We start from the raw sequence: 25,119 nt of genomic DNA, 5'->3' as shown, positions 1-25,119 counted from the left end.
TTTTGTTGTCCAGGGGGAGGTACCGCCCCCTCCCTTGATGTGCTTTCCTTCCTACCATTGTATCTTTTTAGTTTCATGGTGCTACCTACACATGTATTAATAGTTGTATAATCACACTCTGTCCTGCCTGGGGGTTGGGATGGCATGTTCCTCCCTTCTCCCTTGTTGTTTACCTGCAACAATAAACTATCAATCAATCAATCAATCTATCGGACTTATCGCTAGCTAGTATCGGAATTGTGGATTTATATCGGGTATCGGTTATTGGTTATCGCCTATATTTGTGTCTCTAGTTAACGAATATCGGTTATCGCCGTTAAGGTTTTTCATTATCAGTTAACGGTTATCGGGAATAAGGTTTTCTGTTATCGTGCCCAGCTATGCTGAGTACTAAGGGGTTGAAGGGAAATAAGTGCAAGAAAATATTTATTCCCTACTTCACTTAACTCTGATTTTCGTATGTGTAATTTTACATTATTGTTACAATTTTATGCTAGTGTGATGCAGAATTTTCTCAGGAAGATGATGGTGGTCTCAGGTTTTCGTACAAATGAATGTTGGGGTCAGGAAACAGGGTGGAAATGAGGTGTGTGAAGCCGTCGGTTTGGGCAGACAACGAGGATGGGGCGGGGCTTAATTAGGCTCGAGGAAGGGGCGGAGCTTATCGAGATGCCAGCCAATCATCGTCCAGGATGAGATGCCGTGAATATTTCTATATATATTTTTTATTCACCGACAATTGCTTCATAGGGTATGTAACAAAAAATCCACATCTTATTTTATTTCATTGTAGTAGTTTATAACATTAAAAACATCCGAGAGGTCCTAATAAAAAAGCTCATTTCAAAATTTGGTTCTTCACGTTCTATGAGAGTGACGATACCTCTCTATACTTGCCTTGGGCTGACTGCTGTCGGGACCCAAGCCAGCATGCCCTGGGGGTTGTGTGCGGGAGGAGGAAAGAGGGTAAAGGACAAATGGTGTGTGTGTCATTATCAGGGGTAACCACGGTGGAGCGCAAACACTCGGTAGTTGTAGTCAAGGCTTAATTAAGTTGATGAGTGATGTTAGACTGAGTGAGCAGGTTTTTTACCACATGTTAGTGGGAACACTTGATAGTGTTGTGCTGGAAGCTTCCCCCGGGGTCTATGGGACTCCGGAAGGCTCCGGGAGGAGCGAGTAGAGGGGCGGGGAGCAAGAACCCGCCCGCGCCCCGCGGCCAGGCGCCAGGCGGGAAGTGTTGCCAACTCGCACATATTTTTGCTACATGTTCTTGTATAATCTAATATATACTGTAACGTTCTAGACTGTACTGTTCGGTATATATAGGAGAAGAGGGCGAGAGGAGTTAGTCCCAGTCATAGTAAGCTAGTGGTCAGTGAAGAGTCAAGAGTGAATTGTACAACTAAGGAAGAATATTAAACTACAGAAGCTGTGCAAGGTGTTTCCATATCTCCCTCCCACGGAGTCTCCTGACGGCGACACGGAACCCAAGTAACACGTCCGGCATAACAATAGGTTTTCTTCGTGTGTTGGTGCTACTTGTTTCTTGTGTTTACATGTTAGTTTATAATTAGACTAAGTTCTAAGTGTTATGAGCGACAATTTAGTCTTGTATGGCTGAATCCTGTCCCTTGACCCTTAGTTCATCATCAGAATCTCTAAACAAATATATTTACCTCAAGTAATATTGTTAAAGTCACGCTACCCATATTATTTGGCAGATGATAATCCTGTGTGCGATAACGGTGCCTTATTAGACTTGGTAAATGAACTACTAATTTTACTATCTGGTTTAAGTGATCAACAATTAATTCTACTGTGAGGTATAATTAACCAACATTATTAAGGAGTGCCCATGCCAGGCACGACATTAAGAATATTTTTCTGTTGACCAGCAGACTTACTATAGTCAAACCATTTCCAATAGTCTGTTGAGGCAGTGGCTTCTGCAGGTCCTTTCCTCCCTTCTGCTTTGCCACACAGTTCCAGTTACCTATTTCCTCCGTTTCCTGTCCCGTCTTTCACAAACTGGGCACCTGTAATGCACCACTACTTGATTTACATTTCTCAGCCCTGAGCATCTCTTTGTGGCACCACTTATCACCCCCTGTGCACAGGGCAGAGTTAGTAGCCATTTCTCTTCCACACCAACTACCTTCCTGTATAGATGATTTCTCAGTAATTACTTATTTGTTGTGCTGTATCAGCTGTTACGTGCTACATCAAGCTGTAATACTCAAACTGCAGGTTAATCCAATAAAAAAAAGTGAATGACTAAGTCATGTGTTATTATTCCCAAGCTCCATTGGCAATGGCAAGTACACATTATATAACTGAAGCATATTACACATTCAGTGAACACAATTAAAACTAACTACCCTAATCAAATTAAATGTAACCTAACCTCATCTGACCTAATTAAACTAAATATAAGGTAACCTAACATAACCTGGCCTTAATGCCTGCTCTCAAAATGAAATAAATGGAAATAAATATGATATTAATTTGAAAAATATATCTGAGGAACAAAAAGAGGGAAAATGACAAGAATTGAACTATGAAACAAGAATTGTTGGCTTCAAGATGACCTCAACTGACTAAGAATGACAAGATCTATGCAATGTGACAGGTCAGAATTGAGTCTTGAAAATGATTTCTGATGATTAAGAATGACATGATCTACTGAATGACAACAATTGTCTGCTTTGAAAATGACCTCAGCTTAAACAATATTGCATGCATTTAACCTTTTTACATCCCTCTCCAACATCCTATTCCATTCAGTCACAACTGTTACCATAATCCCCTTTTCTCTCTTATATACATACATCACTCAAGTAGCATGTGCTCAATCATATCGTCACCCCTTTTTCACACCTACATGAATGTCACACCTTGGGACTAACACCTTGCCACCATCTGGAAGAGGATGTCCTCCCCCTCCCCGGCACCACCACACTGCACTCAACCCTCCCACCACTATCATTCCAACCTCCCACTGATGTGTTAGATCCCTGAACCCCTACCTACTGTTCTTTACAATGTGTTTATAATGTGTACATTTTTAGCTTAGCGGCTGGTAAGACCAAATACACTATATTATTACTATTAACACACACACACTTGAGCAATAAGCCCAGGCCACAACAGCCAGCCCAGCACAGTCACCAAAAAGATCAGACCTTTCACAGGACCCACCAACCACATGAAGCCTGGGGTGGAAAGTGAATAACAGATCATGCCGTCACAGTCACCATTTGTTCCAACAGATGAATATTTTCTGTTCTCTGTGCTACACACAGCCCTGTAACACCACCACAACAAACACTTGCACTCACACACACAGCAGAACTGAATCAGCACAGCACCTCAGGAGAAGTGGACCTTCATGTGCCTGACAATATCACACTTAGTCATGAAACGTTTCCCACAAACATCGCACTTGAACCCTTTATGACCAGAGTGTCTGAAGACATGCCTGTCCAATATACTCTTCAGTTTGAACCTTTTCCCACAAACTTCACACTCATGACTTCTTGCATCAGTGTGTGTAACAAGGTGTAATTTGAGGTTATCCTTCCGACTGAAACATTTCCCACAAACTTCACACTCATGATTTCTTTCACCAGTGTGTGTAAGAGTGTGTAATTTGAGGTTACTCTTCCGACTGAAACATTTCCCACAAACTTCACACTCATGATTTCTTTCACCAGCGTGTGTAAGGGTGTGTTTCTTGAGGTTACCCTTCAGACTGAAACATTTCCCACAAACTTCACACTCATGATTTCTTGCACTGGTGTGTGTAAGGGTGTGTGTGTTGAGGTGACCCTTCTGATTGAAACATTTCCCACAAACTTCACACTCATGATTTCTTGCACTGGTGTGTGTAAGGGTGTGTGTGTTGAGGTGACCCTTCTGACTGAAACATTTTCCACAAACTTCACACTCATGGTTTCTTGCACCAGTGTGTGTAAGGGTGTGATGTTTGGGGTTACTCCTATTACTAAACCTTTTGCCACACTCCCGACTTTCATGAGGTCTTACACCAGAGTGTGTGGGTGTATTTGTTGAGGTCATCCTTCCCTGCATGTCTTTTCTCACACTCTTGGCTTTGGTCAGTAAACTTGCTTTCATTCTCAGATCTTCTCACTCTTCTGAAATTCAAACTTCCCCCTTTGAGGATGAAGAGGCCAGCAGTTGTTGTTGTTGTTGTTGGTTGTGTTGGTGGTGTTTTTTATCACTCCTGAGCCTCACACCAGTAGCAGTCTGCTCCTGCTGATCCCAGCCACTCCAGCTGCTGTCCCGCCTTGCAGCCTCCACTGCAACACTACTCTGGATGTGAGGAGTTGGCTGGCCTTGAGGAACCTCAGAGATGCTGGAGAAGGCTGCGAGGTTGCTTCAAAGCCACACTCAGTGACCAATTGAGCAGGCAAGGCGAGGGATGCACCAAGGAGTCCTGAAGTCAGTGGCAGCAGGGACGGAACAAGTACTGACCACAGCAACTGTCTCGATGCCTCACTTCAACACTAACACCAGTGGTGGACATTGGGACACAAAGTCATGTGCTGAAAAAAAAAAAAAAAAAAAATGACTGGTAAGGAAACTGAAGTTGGTGGGAGGGATCAGGGCGGTGGTGGGTGCACCGAAGGCAAGCCACAGGCCACCGGGTCGCATAAACCCGAACTGTATTATTGTTCGGCACCATTGGGTTAAAAGTGGTTGAAAAAGGCCGTAGAGTCGTCATACTCAGTATCCATAATGGCCCAAGACGCAGAAAACGATGCTTTTATGGATAACTAAGAAAACTGTGAGATTATATGCTCAGCTGCAATAAACATAAGCCCTCACATCATATATGCAATTCTTAGTCTGACTATATAGAATTTCTCTCTCTCAGCTTAAGTTTTATTATTTATTCTATATATATATATATATATATATATATATATATATATATATATATATATATATATATATATATATATATATATATATATATATATATATATATATATATCTATATATATAAAATGCACTTTTCTTAATGATCATTCAGGATTTATTCATACACTACTTTTATTCTTTCTCTCTTTATTGTATATATGATTAGTTATGTAAAATGTATTAACAATAAATAACACTCTACTCTGTCACGTCTACCTGATTCTCCCATACTAGTCCGTTCTACCCCCCACCCCTATCCACCTCACGTTGACCTGAGTTCCCTAGGGAGGGTAATGAGGTCAGCACTAAAGAACGGATTACAGGGTCTAGCTTAAAATTACCTTCATTAAGATTAAAATTATCAAACTTTTGTATACATGCAGACTCTATTATTCTACGTTTCTTAAAGTGATAGAGTGATTATTTTCTGAAGCATGTTTAAACATAGCATTATTCAGGTTACATGTCCGAAAAGCATATAGATGTTCTTTTACACGAGTTTCTAAATTTCTAACAGTTTCTCCAATATAAACAAGGTCACAATCTTTACAGTCAATTTTATATACGCCAGCTGTACCATCTACAAAATTCTTGTTTTTTACTAACGTTGATTTAATGGTGGAGATATATTTATATGCTATGTTTACATCAAGGTCCTTATTAACAGTTTTAACGACATCAAGTTCAGGTCAGGTCAGGTCAGGTCAGGATCAGGTCAGTTCAGGTAACACCCCAGACAGCAGATTCGGTCAAGGAGAGGTCATCAGAAGTGACCGCATAGAAATTAATTCAAGCAGTCTCTAGAAGTTTTATAAATTTATATCAAGAATATAATAATTTTGTTCAAAATAAAAGAAATTCAGAATGACTTTATCCCAAAGAAACTGTTTAGGTCAAGCAGTAATGATCCTAAATGGAGACGCAGAGTTAGAGGAGACATGATTGAAGTATAGAAATGGTTCAAGGATTAACAAGGAGGGGCAGTGACGGCATGAGGTCAAGTGCACTCAGGTCAGCCACAGTTTGGTGGTGACTGCTGAGAGGACTCAGTCAGAGGCTAAACTTCATCATGGCAACACCTAGAGAAGTGTTCGATTTCGAAGACGAAGGTTTTCTACTATCATTCTAACCGAGACAGAAGATTTAGTGCATTTTCGCTTAAACGTGAAAACCGACGAAGAGTTCCAGCGTTGGAAGGAGCTATACATGGAAAAACCAACACTTTCATGAACCTAAATCCTGTAAAACCATCCCGTTGCAGAAAATTGCTTCAAAAAATACTAATTTGTCATCATGGTGCTGCTCGCCACTTGGGAAAGAAGAGAACATATACTGGGTAAGTACCTGTTAAAATTTGTTCTATAAATAGGATACATTTACTATGCCCTGCGGTTCAAAATACATATCAGTTATTTTTAACACACTATATGAAGGAAACTGCAAACCTCTCGTACTCAAGGCAGCTCCTTCTACCATCCCCATTTCTTATCTATGCTGTTCTTGATATTCATCTTAACCTTGTTCGTAGGTGCCCTGTAACAATGGACGTTGTCATTCGGTTCATAACTAAGGACACTGTAAAGAAGGACAAACTGATGGCCACACACCCATGCTTCGTAAAACTGAAGGGACAGCACAATCACTCTCTACAGTCTGCAGAAGCTCTGAACCAGCTTAGGGTACTTCCGGAAACGAGGGAGACTTTATTAAGTATTTTGAGCAAGGTACGGTAACTAATTGTTCACTGACTACTTCATTTCGTTTTTCGTTCTGAAAATACTAATTTCTAAGCAGGATTGATGTAGCATTTTATGTTGTGTCTCTTAGTGCACTTGCACTATTGACTGTGTAATATTTTAACACTTCAGACTGCATGTGACATAGATTTAAGGAATATTTTAATAGCTAGGTACATTATTCATGTCTGCGCGAGCACCATGGACAACACATTCTGCTATACGTTCAATTTTCAATTTTCAGGAATGACTGCTAATCAGGCTGGAAGATTCCATGTCCTAAAAATGGGGCTGTGTGATGACTTATTTGGACAGGCCAATCATGCTATAAACCCATCGCCTCGTGCTATCAGTTATATGAGAGACGAATGGCTGAAGAATGAACATGGTGGCCTGAAGAACTTATCAATGGCAGAGGCAATCAGAAAGTATGCCGCAAATAACCCAGATGTGACGATACTGGAGGACATATCAGAAGGAAGTTTTACTGCAGTACTTGTTACAGCTTTTATGAAGAGAGTCCACATTAAATTTAGGGAAGCTGGAGAAGTCTTTGTGGATGCCACGGGATGTTGACCAACTCAACACTTCAGTTATTCCTTCCTCTGTGCTGGACCAGCAGGTGTTGCTCCACTGGCAGTGCTGTTTACATCTTCCCAAGATGAAGCAACACTGAAAAAGGTAAGTCTGACAATTTTCCTTTACTGAATGTTGTTAACCTGACTGTGGATTTGTAATCGGTATATTGTGCGTGTGAGAAATACATAGAAATGGTCTTCGTATTGCATACTAACTCTCTCTCTCTCTCTCTCTCTCTTACACACACACGCACACACAAAGGGTCGGTTGGAAACCTAGGGTAACTGTCATTTCTGTGAAGCTTGGCTTGTGCTCTGGACGCATACTTGGATATATCTGAAGTTAATCACCTTTGCTCTTATCTACAGGTTTTGAAATGGTTAAGAGTGCTGTAGCAGAAAAGGCCTTCTATGGGAAGGGCACGCCGGAGGCTTTCATGACTGACAACTGCGATGCCATGAGGAAAGCCCTAGCAGCAACCTGGCCTGGAGCTCGACAGTTCCTCTGCATTTTTCATTTTCTACAACAAGTATGGAGGTGGCTATTGGACTCGAGACACGAAATCAAGAAAGAAGATCGCCAGGAACTTATGACTATAGTGAAAAGCCTCGTATATTCAGCAACGAAGAACGATTTATTCACGTCATGGGGAAAATTCAAGGCTAATCCTCTTTCGGAGAAGTATCCTAACTTTAGAAGGTACAGTATATTGCCATAATGTTAATCATATCTATAACAATAGTGATTTCGTAATATGGATGATAAGTACAGATAATGCATTTTTTTTTTTTTAATATTTTCAAAATCATCATAATAATTGATAACATTTATATACTACTACTACTACTACTACTACTACTACTACTACTACTACAGACTTCACGAGCTGTCTAGATGTTTGCTGGCCTTTTGTAAATAGTTAATGTAAGGTCGTGTGAGTTTCCATGCTCTTCTGAACACCCAGTATTTAGGTCTAACAACTATTTTTGTTTTCTTATTTCAGCTATCTAGGCTCACTGATGGAAAGGAGTGACGAGTGGGCGATAACGTTCAGGGCAGGTGCGGTGCTACGTGGACATCACACCAACAACTTCTGTGAGGCAACAATGTGCATCATTAAGGAAGTCGTTCTTAATAGGTAAGCGCCAAGGGATGTTTCTTTCTTATTTGTGATGGCTGGTTTTATTAATATAAGTACCATACATCAACATGAAATTCAAACTGCCATTTTACTGACTAGTTGTACAATTGGAGGCCTTCTCGTAAAGCTCGACTGTGTTCTATTACTTTTTTTTTTTTTTGTTCTACATATTTTCGCATCATCAACAAACTCATCTGCGTTACTAGTGATGACAATGTCCTTAATTTTCTTGATTTCCGTGATTATTGTAAGTAGGGTATTACTGCCTATTATATTCAAGTGTTTCCATTACAGTAAATCACATACACAACATATTTTCCTTTCTAATAATTAAGTTCCCTGAATCTAATATTCTGTTTCATTCTGTTGCTTCCACTTATCAACATTTAAGTGTTTGCAGAACATTACTTACTTGTCTATTTATTCTTTCTCTCTCTCTTTTTTTTAGATGCAAGGCATACAACGCAACGCAGCTGATCATTTTCATGGCCGAAATCTTTGACAGCTACATGAAGAAGAGGCTGGTGGACGTTGCGCTTGGCAGACGGAGAGTGAAATCATTAAGCACGGCTACACTGCCTCTAGAAATGGTTACTTTCCAAGGTAACGGAAAGTACAGAGTCCAGAGCCAGTCTACTCCATCCCTTCAGTACGACGTAGATCTTGTGACTGGATTTTGTGAGTGTACTGCAGGGGAAAATGGTTCCTTGTGTAAACATCAAGCTGCCTGTGCAGACTACAGCATGACGGTCCTGCCCCAAGTCTTCACTGCCACTACTGAAAACAGACGGTGGCTGGCGTCAGTGGCAGTAGGCGACGAGAAAGTTCCACCCGAAGGCTTTTTTAGAGGACTGTTGGAGCCAACATTAGAAAAGAAGAAACTGCCTGTGCTTCTCCTGTTCAGGAATCCCAGGAAAGCACAGAGATCCAGCTAATGCCTCCTGAAGTGAACGTCGAGAATCAAGATGAAAATCCGCACCAGTCTCCAGATGTTGGCGAGTTTGTAGCTACATTCCAAAATGTGGTCGAAAAATATGCCAACAGTGACACTGCGGCAGCCCTCAGTACTGCTGTGAGACGGTTAAAGACTGTGAAAAGTGGGAATCAGCTGAACAGCATACTGCAGACCTTTGGAAGTGGCCTTTGCAATAAGGGAGCTGGCAGAGGAAAAATTCGATGCCAGCCAACATCTATCGCAAGAAGAGGGCCAGGAAAACCCAGAGGTGCAGCCCCTCTTGGTAAGGGACGACGACCGAGCCACTTACCAAACCCAAAACCAAAACGACCGCGAAATTTGTCCCAAAATATTGCGCAGAACGTGGCTAATGCTAAGTCACACGGGAGTGGCCACTAGGATAGGGAGTATTGTACATGCATTGAAATAAAATTTTTGAGCGTCGGTTACAGATTTCTGTGGTATTTGTAAATATAAAGAAGGTTTGCCCGTTTTTCTAAGCTTAAGATGAAATTGACCGCATGAGGAAAACTGATGAACATTTAGAGGAGAGAGTAGAGTGTTATTTATTGTTAATACATTTTACATAACTAATCATATATACAATAAAGAGAAAGAATAAAAGTAGTGTATGAATAAATCCTGAAATAATAAAACTTAAGCTGAGAGAGAAATTCTATATAGTCAGACTAAGAATTGCATATATAATGTGAAAGCTTATGTTTATTTAAGCTGAGCATAGAATCTCACAGTTTTCTTAGTTATCCATAAAAGCATCGTTTTCTGCGTCTTGGGGCCATTATGGATACTGAGTATGTATGATGACATGACTCTACGGCCTTTTTCAACCACTTTTAACCCAATGGTGCCGAACAATAATACAGTTCGGGTTTATGCCACCGGCATACATACATCATACACGCCAGTGTCCGTTGGACTTTTGCAAAGAGAGGAGTTATGTATCATTATGAGAGGATAGCCTGTAGTATAGTGTAAAAATCCACGGTACAAATATATACCAAATCGCGGACCACTAATATTTTTTCCCTCTGCCGCGTATTGGTGCACCAATGTACCAGGCATGGGTTGGCGCATATATGTACCAGTTCGCGACGCACTGACGATATAGTCTTGTTCTGCTATTTGGTGTAGTTTTTATGATTATTATACGAGTTTGTGTCGATACAATATCTTACATTCTGATGAGCTGTACATAAAAAAACTATTAATAATGTTTTTTTCCCCTCCTTTTCAACAGAAATGAACCTGACTGTCTTTTAAGGAGGGCGATCGGATACCTCATCAGGGCCCGTATCCTCGACAACTATTAATACTAAACTTGGTATTAACTTTCGACTTTAATATTAACTTCACTCTCAAAGTGTATCCTCAACAACTATTAGCCTAATACCTACTATTAACTTTGGTATTAACTTGGGAGTGCTGGCGAGGACTTCTAAACACTTAATAGTAAAGTTAATAGTGAATCCCAGACCCAGACCCATATCAACATGGCCCCCGGACTTCCTCGCCCAGCCCGCCTCCGCAATTTAGAGTTTGATAGGACGCTTTGGAACTGTATAACGATGGTGAACTTGTCAAGACATACATATTAGACCGTGCAGGAATGGAGTATGTGACTGATTTGGTGAGAAGAGAGCTACAACATCCAGTTCAAAGGGAGCATTTCCTTACCCCGGCGTTGAAAGTGATTTTGACTTAAAGGTACTTGGCTACAGGAAAAATGCTGCAGTGTTCAAGTGATGAGTTAGGGGGTAAGCCAGAGTAGTGTAAGCAGGGTGATTGTGGAAACTCTGGCCGCCCTCAGTGACCCGTAGGTAGTCGGGAGGTTTATCCCCTTGATAGGGTGGAGATCCGTGTAAAGCAAGCAGAATTCTACCAACTTGCCGGTGTTGTGGGAGTGATAGACTGCACCCATGTGAAAATAATGGCACCAAAGGAAAACGATGTAGCTTATGGCAACAGAAAAAAAAAAACATAGCTTGAACATACACTTAGTGTTTGATGCCTTTGTTATTGATTAAAATGTGAAATATTCGAGTTAAGGAAAACAAAACATGGGAAAAAAACTTTTATTTGTAGCAGAAAGGTACACACATGCAAATGAAAAAGATGACATTAAAATTTCATTAAAATGTCATTTAGAATATGATTTATAATTATTGCTGCCGGTTATTCATATTGAGATAATGGTGGTAAGAAAGCTTGTTAGAGACGTCTGCCAGTGTGAGGGAGGAGGAACGAAAGGTCGAGGTGACCACATCGCGAACATCATGACTTATGAGTGAAGTAAAACGAGGTTACTTGGTTTCTGTTTACAAAGTTCCAAGTGGAAAAACAACTTTATTATGAATTCAGTGTATACTTTTCTGGAGTATTGTGTTTACTGAGTGAATTGGTGACCAATCTGTTGCTATTTGTGTCTTGCTTGAAGATATTCATCATTGGATTCAAAGCTATGGTATTAATGTGCAATAGTCATCATAACAAAATACGTAGTAATTAATTATATATGTCAACCTATTTATTTTCATGAGATCATGGTATGACCACTGAAAAACATAGCTTTTTATCTTGGCTCCATTACAAATTCAGTATATAATTACTCTATTAGTGGAATCTAGTTTTCAGGATCTTTTATTATTATGCCAATATTCTAAGCACTCAGCTTGCAAACATGCTTAGGTTTATGTTGTCAGTTTGGGTCGGACTTATGTGAACACTTTACCAAGTGACCTAAGATTACTCAATGCTCGCAAAGCTATGGTATTAACGTGCAATGGTCATCATACCAAAATACGTAGTAATTAATTATATATGTCAACCTAATTATTTTCATGAGATCATGGTATGACCGCTGAAAACAGCTTTTTTTATCTTAGCTCCATTACAAATTCAGTACGTATATAATTATTCATATATTCAATAAAGTAGTGGAATCCAGTTTTCAGCATCTTTTATTATTATGCCAATATTCTAAACACTCAGCTTGCAAACACGCTTAGGTTTATGTTGTCAGCTTGGGTCGGACTTAGGTGAACACTTTACCAAGTGACCTAAGATTACTCAATGCTACCCTATAGGTATACTACATCTTTGATTGTGAGTTCATCAGAGAGCACTGGAGAGCAGCATGAGTCTAATTAGGTGCTAATGAATATCCTGCCTGCATCACAGACTACATAAAATGCAAATATGATCAGTGCCTAAAGGTGTTATAAGTTAATGATGGTATATATATATATATATATATATATATATATATATATATATATATATATATATATATATATATATATATATATATATATATATAAAACTGTCTGCCCTAATGTCCTCCCACTTTTGAAGGCCAAATGACGCCCTGATTGTAACAACGCATCTTGTAACACCCATGACTGGGTGCCGGTGCAAATCTCCTCATTTAACACCGAGAAATTAATCTAGGCTCTAGGGAACTCGGAAAATCCAAGTTAGAGAGTGCTGGCTGTGGAGATTGAACCAGTGACCTTCGACATACAAAGCCATGTCTGTCAGTCGAGCCAATAAAGGTAAAGGTAAAGTTGGGGCATACGCTATAGCAGCGCGTGGCCTCGGTGCTCATCTCCGTAACATTGGGCCTTGAGCCTGTGGTGAGAGGGAGCCCATTACCCCGGGACACAGGGCCAGTGTGACATCCGGGCTACCACAGTTTCCCCAGGTAGTCATTTATCGACCAGCCCGAGAGGGAGGATGATCAGCTGGGTGAGCTGCACGCCGACTGCCCAGGCCGGGATTCGAACCCGGGCCCACGTAGAAGCCAGGCATGCTGACCACTAGACCACGGAGGCGTATTGGAGCCCAATCTCAAGTGAACCCACTCACAATGGCACACAATTTTTTTTCCGGTAAATTTTGTGCTTTGAATGAATTTGCTAATCATTTCTGTCGAAAAACAGCACAAATTATTTTTCACCCCTTCCACCCTAACCTCCTCAGTAATAAAAAAAAAAGTGACAAAATCATAGCCTTGAGGCAGTAATATTCAGCCCCAGCATCAAAAAATTATACTGCTGCCCTATGAAAGGCATCTCTTAACTCCGATGAAGTAGGTGGTGACTGGTGGAGCAGCTTCATTGTCATCCCTTGCAGTGGCAGGTGTCATTGGGCCAGCAGATGATGAAGCAGTGGCAGGTGTCATTGGGCCAGCAGATGATGAAGCAGTGGCTGGTGTCATAGGGCCAGCAGATGATGAAACAGTGGCTGGTGTCATAGGGCCAGCAGATGATGAAGCAGTGGCTGGTGTCATAGGGCCAGCAGATATTGAAGCGGTGGCTGTTGCCGGAGCAGCTAATGGTATCTTTTCCACAAGTAATGAACAATGTGCTGGGATGGTCTCTAGCAATACTGATAAAGTGTGTATCTACAAAGAATATGAATTTAAGGGTAATTAATAAATTGTTTTAATAAGAATATAAAAGTTTTTGCAAAAACATACAGGCCAGTCAATATTTCACTGCTGCTTGACTGTTGCTGCTGTCCTATCCCTAGTACATCATGTCAATGCTGAATGGCTCTGGTACCCCTTCAAATACATGAGACGAGCAGCCTATGATGTCATACACCAGTTTATCTACCACAGTTAATGTCATAGTTATATAGGCAGGCGCCTGCGTATCTGTGGTGCCACATGTGTGGGGCACTCAGGTGCTGGGGAAATGTCATTGTTATGATGGGGCAGGGTAAACCAGTGTATGCTGTGAGGCCTTGGTGTGGAAGTTCCCTGCCTGAACTGTGCAGCTAATCCCATACAGTGAGGGCCTTTTTACTCCCTCAGGGCTGTGCAGCTGAGAGAGTGGTGTACATGAGTGTGAGTGTGTGAGTAAGTGTGTGCCTGTCTTGGCTAAAACCCTTCACCTGGGGGAAGACAACCAAGGTATTTAGATAGATTGATAGTCATTGACAGATGAACATTAAAAAAATTTCTATATCAAATATGCAGTTCACTGCTATGAACTTATTAACTTTAAGCTGAAATAAAGGCATTGTGGCCAGTATAGCTGCATTCTGTGAGCACATAAAAAACTAACTAATATATGTTTTACATTTAAAGACATAACAACTAAAAAAAATTACCAGTCTGCTGCTGCTCATTCTTGCACTTGGCAATGCAAGGCTTTGATTTTTGTTGTACGTTGTACCAACGCCTCTCACAGTCATCCTGCGTACGGGGTCCACTCCCAGGGAAGGCACTGTCAGGGTATAAATGTGAAGCAAGTTTCTTAATCGTTTCACTATGGCATGCTTTTTATTTCCCATAACTTCTCCAATAACATTTAATACATGCTGTGATGGAAAGCTAAATCAGTACCAATATTTTATTTACATACATCATAAGACATTAACTTTTTAGTTGTTATGAACATGGCCATAAATACTTTTTCATTACCTACTTTTCTAATATGCTTTTCTATTAGTAGGAGGATATTTCACAAGACAGCTATACAAAAAATTTTCAAAGCATTAATCTTAATTCCATTCTTTTGAGTACTTCTAACCTAACATTATATCACCAGAAACTGTTTGACCAATGCTATCAAAATAATATTTTAATCTTACTTTACCATTCTCATCAAATCTACCTATTCCGATATAGTCTTAACATAAAATATTTGTAAAAGTGTTGAGAGCCTGGCATGCCCAACCCACCCACCCCCCAAAAAATCTAAATAAGGAATAAATAAAATAACAGATAAATATGACTTGACTCTCTTATACTAACCCCCTTTCCACCCAAACAAACTTTGTGACCTACCATGTTATTTTATGACGTGTTTGTTAGTACATGTTTATCAGGAGTTGGTTTAGTTATGTTAGATTGTTGAGGGAATGGGGTTGCAGCAGAAATGTTCATGATGATGCTATTCACATGGAGCAGTAGGAAAAAGTATGTCCTGTTTGGAAACTCTGTGGTTGTGTTTGTATACAAAATACCCATTTGACGAGGTTAGGTTAGTTTGCAAGTTACTTGAATCATGGATATGTGAATATGTAACAAAAAAAAATAAAAGCGTTAACCTTAATTTCATTATCTTGAGTACATTCCAATCTAACATTATATCACCATAATCTGTTTGGCCAATGCTATAAATATACTATTTTAATCTTACTTTACCGTTCTCACGAAACCTACCTATTCCCATATAGTCTTGACATAAAGTACTTGTAAAAGTGTCCATAGTCTGGCATGCCTAGCATCCCCCCCCACTAAAAATAAATAATAAACAAATAAAATAAATAAAGAATAAAAAGGGCAAATGCCTTAACTATCTATACCAACCCCTCTTCCCCCAACAAACTTGGCATGTTAAGTTAGGATGTGTTCTGGTAGGACGGGCAGGTTTGGCACTTGGGGACCTACCATGTTAGGTTAGGATGTGTCAGCTAGGACATGTTTAGCAGGAGTTGGTTTAGTTATGTTAGATTGTTGAGGGAGTGGGGTTGCAGCAGAAATGGTCATGATGATGCTATTCACGTGAAGCAGTAGGAAAAAGTATGTTCTGTTTGGAAACTCTGTGGGTGTGTTTGTATACAAAAATACCCATTTGACGAGGTTAGGTTAGTTTGCAAGTTACTTGAATCATGAATATGTGAATATGTAACAAAAATAAAAGCATTAACCTTAATTTCATTATCTTGAGTACATTCCAATCTAACATTATATCACCATAATCTGTTTGACCAATGCTATAAATATACTATTTTAATCTTACTTTACCATTCTCACAAACCTACCCATTCCCATATAGTCTCGACATAAAGTACTTGTAAAAGTGCCCATAGTCTGGCATGCCTAGCATCCCCCAATAAAAAAAAAAGAATAAACAAATAAAATAAATAAAGAATGAAAACAGGGCAAATATGCTAACTATCTATACCAACCCCCTCTTCCCCCCCAACAAACTTGGCATGTTAAGTTAGGATGTGTTCGGTAGGACAGGGCAGGTTTGGCATGGTTAGGTTTAGTTATGTTAGGTTGTTGAGGGAGAGGGGGTTGTGGCAGAAATGGTCATAATGAAACTATTCAGATACAGAATGAAAAGGTATGTTCTGTTTGGAAGGTCAGTGGTTGTGTTATTATGCAAAAATTACCCAATTGATTAGGTTAGGTTAGTTTGTAAGCTGATTGAACCATGAATATGTGATTACTAACCTTGTTACAGCTCCTGCCACTTCAGTCCACGCTCTCTTCTTATCCTCAGGGGTGATACTCTTCCCATAACACCCTCTGATTATACGTATTTTTTCTTGAATTTGATGTAAGAAGACCGTTTCATCTGGCGACCAATTAAACTTACTCCTTTTCTGCGCTGGTTCTCCGGCCCGTAGATCATTGTGGCAGATGACGTGGTTATGGTGCGGTAATTTCAGCAGAGCAAGTCGTGACGCAGGAGGGGAGATAAGGGTTAGTGGTGGGCAAGTTCCGGTACCAGTACCGGTAATACCGGTACCAGCCTTAACGGTACTGTACCGGTAAAAATTTCCGTACCGGTAAATAGCCGAAGCGGTACTCGGCAAACAGCGTGGAGGCGCGCGGCTCAAGGCTCTCGGTACCGGTCCACACTGGTACCGGCTGGCTGCCGGCGGCGGCGCGGTCTCGGACTCTCGGTGGCTCGGCGAGACGCGCCTTGTACCGGTACGACTGAATTTGCCGGTATCATTTCCGGTACCGCTTGCCGCTTGTACCGTTTAGCGTCTGTGCCGGGACTGCTGTGCCGGGACTCTGCTGCTTCGTACCGCTAAGAATGAATGTGTCGGCACCACTCGGCGGCCGGGGCGGACTGGCGTCGGCGGTGCATTTTACCATTGCGTTTCTACTTCTACTACTACTACTACTACTACTGCTACTTCTACTACTACTACTACTACTACTACTACTACTACTACTGCTGCTGCTGCTGCTGCTGCTGCTGCTGCTACTACTACTAGTCTACTACTACTACTACTACTACTACTACTACTACTACTACTACTACTACTACTATACTTTTGCTACTACTACTACTACTTCTACTTCTGCTAATACTACTACTACTACCTCTACTACTGCTATTACTACTACTACTATTACTACTACTACTACTACTACTACTAATAATAATAATAATAATAATAATATTTTTACTACTACTACTACTTCCACTTCTGCTACTACTACTACTACTACTTATTACCTCTACTACTGCTATTACTACTACTACTACTACTACTACTACTACTACTACCAGCAGTCTCGGTACGCTCGGTCGTCATGGACTCGGGAGTCGGTACTGCCGCGAGCCGCGCGGCCCATTCAGTACCGGCAATTTACCGGTATCGCGGTACCGGCGGGCGGCAGCGCGTGCCACTGGTCCCGGAAAAACCGGTAAGGTGTCAGTACCGTTAACTGTCTCGGTACGCGCGCGGCCCATTCAGTACCGGCAATTTACCGGTATCGCGGTACCGGCGGGCGGCAGCGCGTGCCACTGGTCCGCTGCCTCATTCCGCCGGCCGAGCCGCCAGCCTGCCACAAGCGTCGTCTGTACCGCTGCCCGCTGGTGCGTTGTAGTGTCACGAGTGTGCAGACCACTCAATTCATATCATTATGAATGAATTTTTCATGTTAGTTTGCTATCATTTAGGTATTTCCCATCAGTTTTAAAAGGCAACCCACAATATATTATGAAGACCGCCGTATGTCTTTTTATATATATATATATATATATATATATATATATATATATATATATATATATATATATATATATATATATATATATATATGTGTGTGTGTGTGTGTGTGTGTACCGGTACAGTACCGGTAATACCGGTAACGGTGTCTTTTGTACCGGTACGTACCGGTACTGAAATTAGCGGTACTTGCCCACCACTAATAAGGGTATTGACGAGTGACGGAGTAAAAACAGCCTTTGAGGCTGCTTCTATCTGCCACAAAACTCAGTATTTTCTTGTGTTTGCCATTTATTATGTTTCTGTTGTACATTTATACATCTTTTCTTTATTTTTCTTTTGAAATATATACTTAATTCATGTCGGATGTTTACGTTTTGCACGGAGGCGTCCTTAGCAACGAGCCCGCCATAAAGAAGGAGAAGATAACAGTAGCCAGGATTTGCTAATACCTACACTCAAAGTTGACGAGGATAGCTTTTACTCTTAATAATTTGAAACTATTAACTTTGATCGTAACTTTAAGAGTAAAAGTTAATAGCTCTCGAGGATACGGGCCCAGGTTTTCCTATTTTCCGATTTGCCTATTTTCCCTATTTTTTCTTCTTTTCTTTCTAATTGGAGACTTTTTATGCCCTAAGTTGTTGTCTTTTTATGCATTTTATTTATGGTCTTTTATTTCTTGTATTTTCTTTTCCTTACGCTTAGTTTTATCCTTGGAGGAATAATACATGGAGTGGCCCTCAGCGGGTCGCTCTCTTGGAGGAAGATTCTTCCTCCTCTTGAGCAGGCATTGCCTAACTTTGTAATAACTACCGATGAAGTCCTTAAAGCTCTCCAGTCCCTTAAAACAAATACAAGCCCCGGACCTGACAACGTATATCCTATACTGCTTAACCCTAGAATGGAAACCGTTTGCCGTTTGGCACAAAAATTAAGGTGTTTTTGAAACTCGCGCTCACTGTGGTTAACCTTGGCCGAATTTTTCAACTCATTCACGGGCATGTATTAGTGCGTCGGGTGCCCTGTTGAGGAGAGGGTATCACAGTCCTCTGCTCCTTCTCACTTCTCTGGTATGAGTGCCCGTGTACCATTCGGCACAGCGTTTCCAGTAACGTTATTTTTGTTGTCAAATAAAGTTTTGGAAGTACCCATTTTGCCCTCTTTCGGATTCTATCCCTCTCTCTGTTCCTAAGGCTCTTCGTCTCATCAGCTCTCCTCCTCCTACTGATAGCCTTCTCCCTCTTAAATTCCGCCGCGATGTTGCTTCTCTTTCTATCTTCTATCGATATTTCCACGCTGACTGCTCTTCTGAACTTGCTAACTGCATGCCTCCCCCCCTCCCGCGGCCACGCTGCACACGACTTTCTGTTCATGCTCATCCCTACACTGTCCAAACCCCTTATGCAAGAGTTAACCAGCATCTTCACTCTGTCATCCCTCACGCTGGTAAACTCTGGAACAACCTTCCTTCATCTGTATTTCCTCCTGCCTACGACTTGAACTCTTTCAAGAGGAGGGTATCAGGACACCTCTCCTCCCGAAATTGATCTTTCTTTCGGCCACCTCTTTTAATTCTTTTTTGGGAGCAGCGAGTAGCGGGCTTTTTTATTATTGTTTTCTTTTTTGTGCCCTTGAGCTGCCTCCTCTGTTGTAAAAAAAAAAAAAAAGCCCGACAACACCTGAGGAGGAACGATACAACAAGTCCTCGCAGGAGAAGATGCGTTGTCGAACGGACCTTTGGGATCCTCAAGTCAAGGTGCAGGTGCCTACATAATTCAGGAGGAAGTTTGCAGTATGACCCCAAGAAGGCTATGAAGATTGCGACTTCTTGTATGCTCCTGTACAACTACTGAGTGGATCGCTGCAGAAGAAGTACCAGTTCAGCCTGTGAGAAACAACAGACAGATTCCTGGTCAAGTTGTCAGGCAGGAAATTATTAGAAACTTCTTTTCCTGAGTACAGGTAGGCATATATGTAGACCTTGCAGTTAGTAATAGATTACTTTCAAATGTAAATGTGCACAACTCACAATCGGAGGCGTAAGAACAAAACAACGTGGTGATCCAGAGGACTTGACTCCCACTGCAAGACGTTAAGAGTTTTCAACCATTGACAAGTGGCGGAGGGTTACCAACATGCTGCCTAACAGATCTTCAAGAGGGGCACCACCTCCACACCACACATTCTTATCACCTAGTTTGATACCCTACTTGTCCATCTCACATGGCCCATGTATCTCAGCATTCTGCACTCTTGGCTCCATGTCATCCTCTTCAACTTGTTGCTTCGAATAGCATAACTGGCCTCACATACATAGAAGTGTTCAATATACCTAGGCTATAATATTATATTTAAGGACTCCTATACGAGGTATCGCCCCAGACAGAGGTGTCGAAGTAAGTCTGTCTGATGGTAGGCTGGCTGACTGCTGTCGGGACCCAAGCCAGCATGCCCTGGGGGTTGTGTGCGGGAGGAGGAAAGAGGGTAAAGGACAAATGGTGTGTGTGTCATTATCAGGGGTAACCACGGTGGAGCGCAAACACTCGGTAGTTGTAGTCAAGGCTTAATTAAGTTGATGAGTGATGTTAGACTGAGTGAGCAGGTTTTTTACCACATGTTAGTGGGAACACTTGATAGTGTTGTGCTGGAAGCTTCCCCCGGGGTCTATGGGACTCCGGAAGGCTCCGGGAGGAGCGAGTAGAGGGGCGGGGAGCAAAAACCCGCCCGCGCCCCGCGGCCAGGCGGGAAGTGTTGCCAACTCGCACATATTTTTGCTACATGTTCTTGTATAATCTAATATATACTGTAACGTTCTAGACTGTACTGTTCGGTATATATAGGAGAAGAGGGCGAGAGGAGTTAGTCCCAGTCATAGTAAGCTAGTGGTCAGTGAAGAGTCAAGAGTGAATTGTACAACTAAGGAAGAATATTAAACTACAGAAGCTGTGCAAGGTGTTTCCATATCTCCCTCCCACGGAGTCTCCTGACGGCGACACGGAACCCAAGTAACACGTCCGGCATAACAATAGGTTTTCTTCGTGTGTTGGTGCTACTTGTTTCTTGTGTTTACATGTTAGTTTATAATTAGACTAGGTTCTAAGTGTTATGAGCGACAATTTAGTCTTGTATGGCTGAATCCTGTCCCTTGACCCTTAGTTCATCATCAGAATCTCTAAACAAATATATTTACCTTAAGTAATAGTGTTAAAGTCACGCTACCCATATTATTTGGCAGATGATAATCCTGTGTGCGATAACGGTGCCTTATTAGACTTGGTAAATGAACTACTAATTTTACTCTCTGGTTTAAGTGATCAACAATTAATTCTACTTTGAGGTATAATTAACCAACATTATTAAGGAGTGCCCATGCCAGGCACGATATTAAGAATATTTTTCTGTTGACCAGCAGACTTACTATAGTCAAACCATTTCCAATAGTCTGTTGAGGCAGTGGCTTCTGCAGGTCCTTTCCTCCCTTCTGCTTTGCCACACAGTTCCAGTTACCTATTTCCTCCGTTTCCTGTCCCGTCTTTCACAAACTGGGCACCTGTAATGCACCACTACTTGATTTACATTTCTCAGCCCTGAGCATCTGTTTGTGGAACCACTTATCACCCCCTGTGCACAGGGCAGAGTTAGTAGCCATTTCTCTTCCACACCAACTACCTTCCTGTATAGATGATTTCTCAGTAATTACTTATTTGTTGTGCTGTATCAGCTGTTACGTGCTACATCAAGCTGTAATACTCAAACTGCAGGTTAATCCAATAAAAAAAAGTGAATGACTAAGTCATGTGTTATTATTCCCAAGCTCCATTGGCAATGGCGAGTACACAGTATATAACAAGCATATTACACATTCATTGAACACAATTAAAACTAAGTACCCTAATCAAATTGAATGTAACCTAACCTCATCTGACCTAATTAAACTAAATATAAGGTAACCTAACATAACCTGGCCTTAATGCCTGCTCCCAAAATGAAATAAATGGAAATAAATATGATATTAATTTGAAAAATATATCTGAGGAACAAAAAGAGGGAAAATGACAAGAATTGAACTATGAAACAAGAATTGTTGGCCTCAAGATGACCTCAACTGACTAAGAATGACAAGATCTACGCAATGTGACAGGTCAGAATTGAGTCTTGAAAATGATTTCTGATGATTAAGAATGACATGATCTACTGAATGACAACAATTGTCTGCTTTGAAAATGACCTCAGCTTAAACAATATTGCATGCATTTAACCTTTTTACATCCCTCTCCAACATCCTATTCCATTCAGTCACAACTGTTACCATAATCCCCTTTTCTCTCTTATATACATACATCACTCAAGTAGCATGTGCTCAATCATATCGTCGCCCCTCTTTCACACCTACATGAATGTCACACCTTGGGACTAACACCTTGCCACCATCTGGAAGAGGATGTCCTCCCCCTCCCCGGCACCACCACACTGCACTCAACCCTCCCACCACTATCATTCCAACCTCCCACTGATGTGTTAGATCCCTGAACCCCTACCTACTGTTCTTTACAATGTGTTTATAATGTGTACATTTTTAGCTTAGCGGCTGGTAAGACCAAATACACTATATTATTACTATTAACACACACACACTTGACCAATAAGCCCAGGCCACAACAGCCAGCCCAGCACAGTCACCAAAAAGATCAGACCTTTCACAGGACCCACCAACCACATGAAGCCTGGGGTGGAAAGTGAATAACAGATCATGCCGTCACAGTCACCATTTGTTCCAATAGATGAATATTTTCTGTTCTCTGTGCTACACACAGCCCTGTAACACCACCACAACAAACACTTGCACTCACACACACAGCAGAACTGAATCAGCACAGCACCTCAGGAGAAGTGGACCTTCATGTGCCTGACAATCTCACCCTTAGTCATGAAACGTTTCCCACAAACATCGCACTTGAACCCTTTATGACCAGAGTGTCTGAAGATGTGCCTGTCCAATATCCTCTTCAGTTTGAACTTTTTCCCACAAACTTCACACTCATGACTTCTTGCATCAGTGTGTGTAACAAGGTGTAATTTGAGGTTATCCTTCCGACTGAAACATTTCCCACAAACTTCACACTCATGATTTCTTTCACCAGTGTGTGTAAGAGTGTGTAATTTGAGGTTACTCTTCCGACTGAAACATTTTCCACAAACTTCACACTCATGATTTCTTTCACCAGTGTGTGTAAGTGTGTGTAATTTGAGGTTACTCTTCCGATTGAAACATTTTCCACAAACTTCACACTCATGATTTCTTTCACCAGTGTGTGTAAGAGTGTGTAATTTGAGGTTACCCTTGTGATTGAAACATTTTCCACAAACTTCACACTCATGATTTCTTGCACTGGTGTGTGTAAGGGTGTGTGTGTTGAAGTGACCCTTCTGATTGAAACATTTCCCACAAACTTCACACTCATGGTTTCTTGCACCAGTGTGTGTAAGGGTGTAATGTTTGGGGTTACTCCTATTACTAAACCTTTTGCCACACTCCCGACTTTCATGAGGTCTTACACCAGAGTGTGTGGGTGTATTTGTTGAGGTCATCCTTCCCTGCATGTCTTTTCTCACACTCTTGGCTTTGGTCAGTAAACTTGCTCTCATTCTCAGATCTTCTCACTCTTTTGAAATTCAAACTTCCCCTTTTGAGGATGAAGAGGCCAGCAGTTGTTGTTGTTGTTGGTGGTGTTTTTTATCACTCCTGAACCTCACACCAGTAGCAGTCTGCTCCTGCTGATCCCAGCCACTCCAGCTGCTGTCCCGCCTTGCAGCCTCCACTGCAACACTACTCTGGATGTGAGGAGTTGGCTGGCCTTGAGGAACCTCAGAGATGCTGGAGAAGGCGGCAAGGTTGCTTCAAAGCCACACTCAGTGACCAATTGTGCTGAAAAAAAAAAAAAAAAAAAAAAAAAAAAAAAAGACTGGTAAGGAAACTGAAGTTGGTGGGAGGGATCAGGGCGGTGGTGGGTGCACCGAAGGCAAGCCACAGGCCACCGGGTCAGGCAAATAGTGCGTGTACTGATAATAAGCTAATGCAATAATATATTCATTGATAAATATGTCTTTTGAGCTAACCTAAATAAATCTGAAGCGATATTCGTAACAATACTAAGACAGAACTACACGTAAATGGACAATATCCAGCGACCAAAGCTGCAAGCTTGATAGTTTTAAGGCCTGTTAACACATTGCGTTTGGCAACTCAGCGCTCTTGCCTGCTCCGCGGAACTTTCATGGCGCCCACCACGCCAGTGTCCGTTGGACTTTTGCAGAGAGAGGAGTTATGTATCATTATGAGAGGATAGCCTGTAGTATAGTGTAAAAATCCACGGTACAAATATATACCAAATCGCGGACCACTAACATTTTTTCCCTCTACTGCGTATTGGTGCACCAATGTACCAGGCATGGGTTGGCGCATATATGTACCAGTTCGCGACGCACTGACGATATAGTCTTGTTCTGCTATTTGGTTTAGTTTTTATGATTATTATACGAGTTAGTGTCGATACAATATCTTACATTCTGATGAGCTGTACATAAAAAAACTATTAATAATGTTTTTTTACCCTCCTTTTCAACAGAAATGAATCCGACCGTCTTTTAAGGAGGGCGATCGGATACCTCATCTGGGCCCGAATTCACAAACAGACTCAATAACTACGAACTAACATAACTACGCACTCTTGATTTAGCTACCGACGTTAGCGTCAGATTCACGAAGCAAACCTTAGATTGTAGTTAGAGGCGCGCTAAGTCAGCGAGGCCGCTGATTGGTTGATGACATCATTGGCCTTGCAGCGAATCGCAAGCACGTTTACAGAACCGTCAGCCAATCCTAGGGAGCCCCCTCCAGCTGCTGGTTCAAGAAACCCATTCTCTTTTCCCTTTTTTCTTCCTTTCAAGGCAAACTGTACTAAATCGTAATCTACGAATTCAATTATTTCGTTGTTTGCTGTACATTCACGTCAAAGTAGCTCTGCTGT

The 25,119-nt window shown here is 41.4% G+C and overlaps 1 protein-coding gene and 2 long non-coding RNA genes across 3 annotated transcripts in view; 1 reads left to right on the top strand and 2 right to left on the bottom strand.

Moving 5' to 3' along the window:
- Positions 1–25,119, bottom strand: part of LOC126987374 (probable inactive protein kinase DDB_G0270444) — a 107,371-nt gene that overhangs the window by 76,018 nt on the left and 6,234 nt on the right. The window lies entirely within an intron of this gene.
- LOC126987378 (uncharacterized) lies at positions 2,275–24,009 on the bottom strand. The gene is made up of 2 exons (XR_007740847.1): positions 22,192–24,009; positions 2,275–2,591 (listed from the first exon to the last, which is right to left on the bottom strand). It is a non-coding gene; the product is annotated as an uncharacterized LOC126987378 (long non-coding RNA).
- LOC126987376 (uncharacterized) lies at positions 7,709–9,262 on the top strand. Its single transcript, XR_007740845.1, has 3 exons — positions 7,709–7,961; positions 8,266–8,400; positions 8,852–9,262. It is a non-coding gene; the product is annotated as an uncharacterized LOC126987376 (long non-coding RNA).

The sequence above is a fragment of the Eriocheir sinensis genome, chromosome 64 (genome assembly GCF_024679095.1).
Source record: "Eriocheir sinensis breed Jianghai 21 chromosome 64, ASM2467909v1, whole genome shotgun sequence".
Taxonomy (NCBI): Eukaryota; Metazoa; Arthropoda; class Malacostraca; order Decapoda; family Varunidae; genus Eriocheir; species Eriocheir sinensis.
The sequence above is the reverse complement of the archived record's forward strand: the minus strand, read 5'-3'. Positions and strand labels throughout refer to the sequence as shown.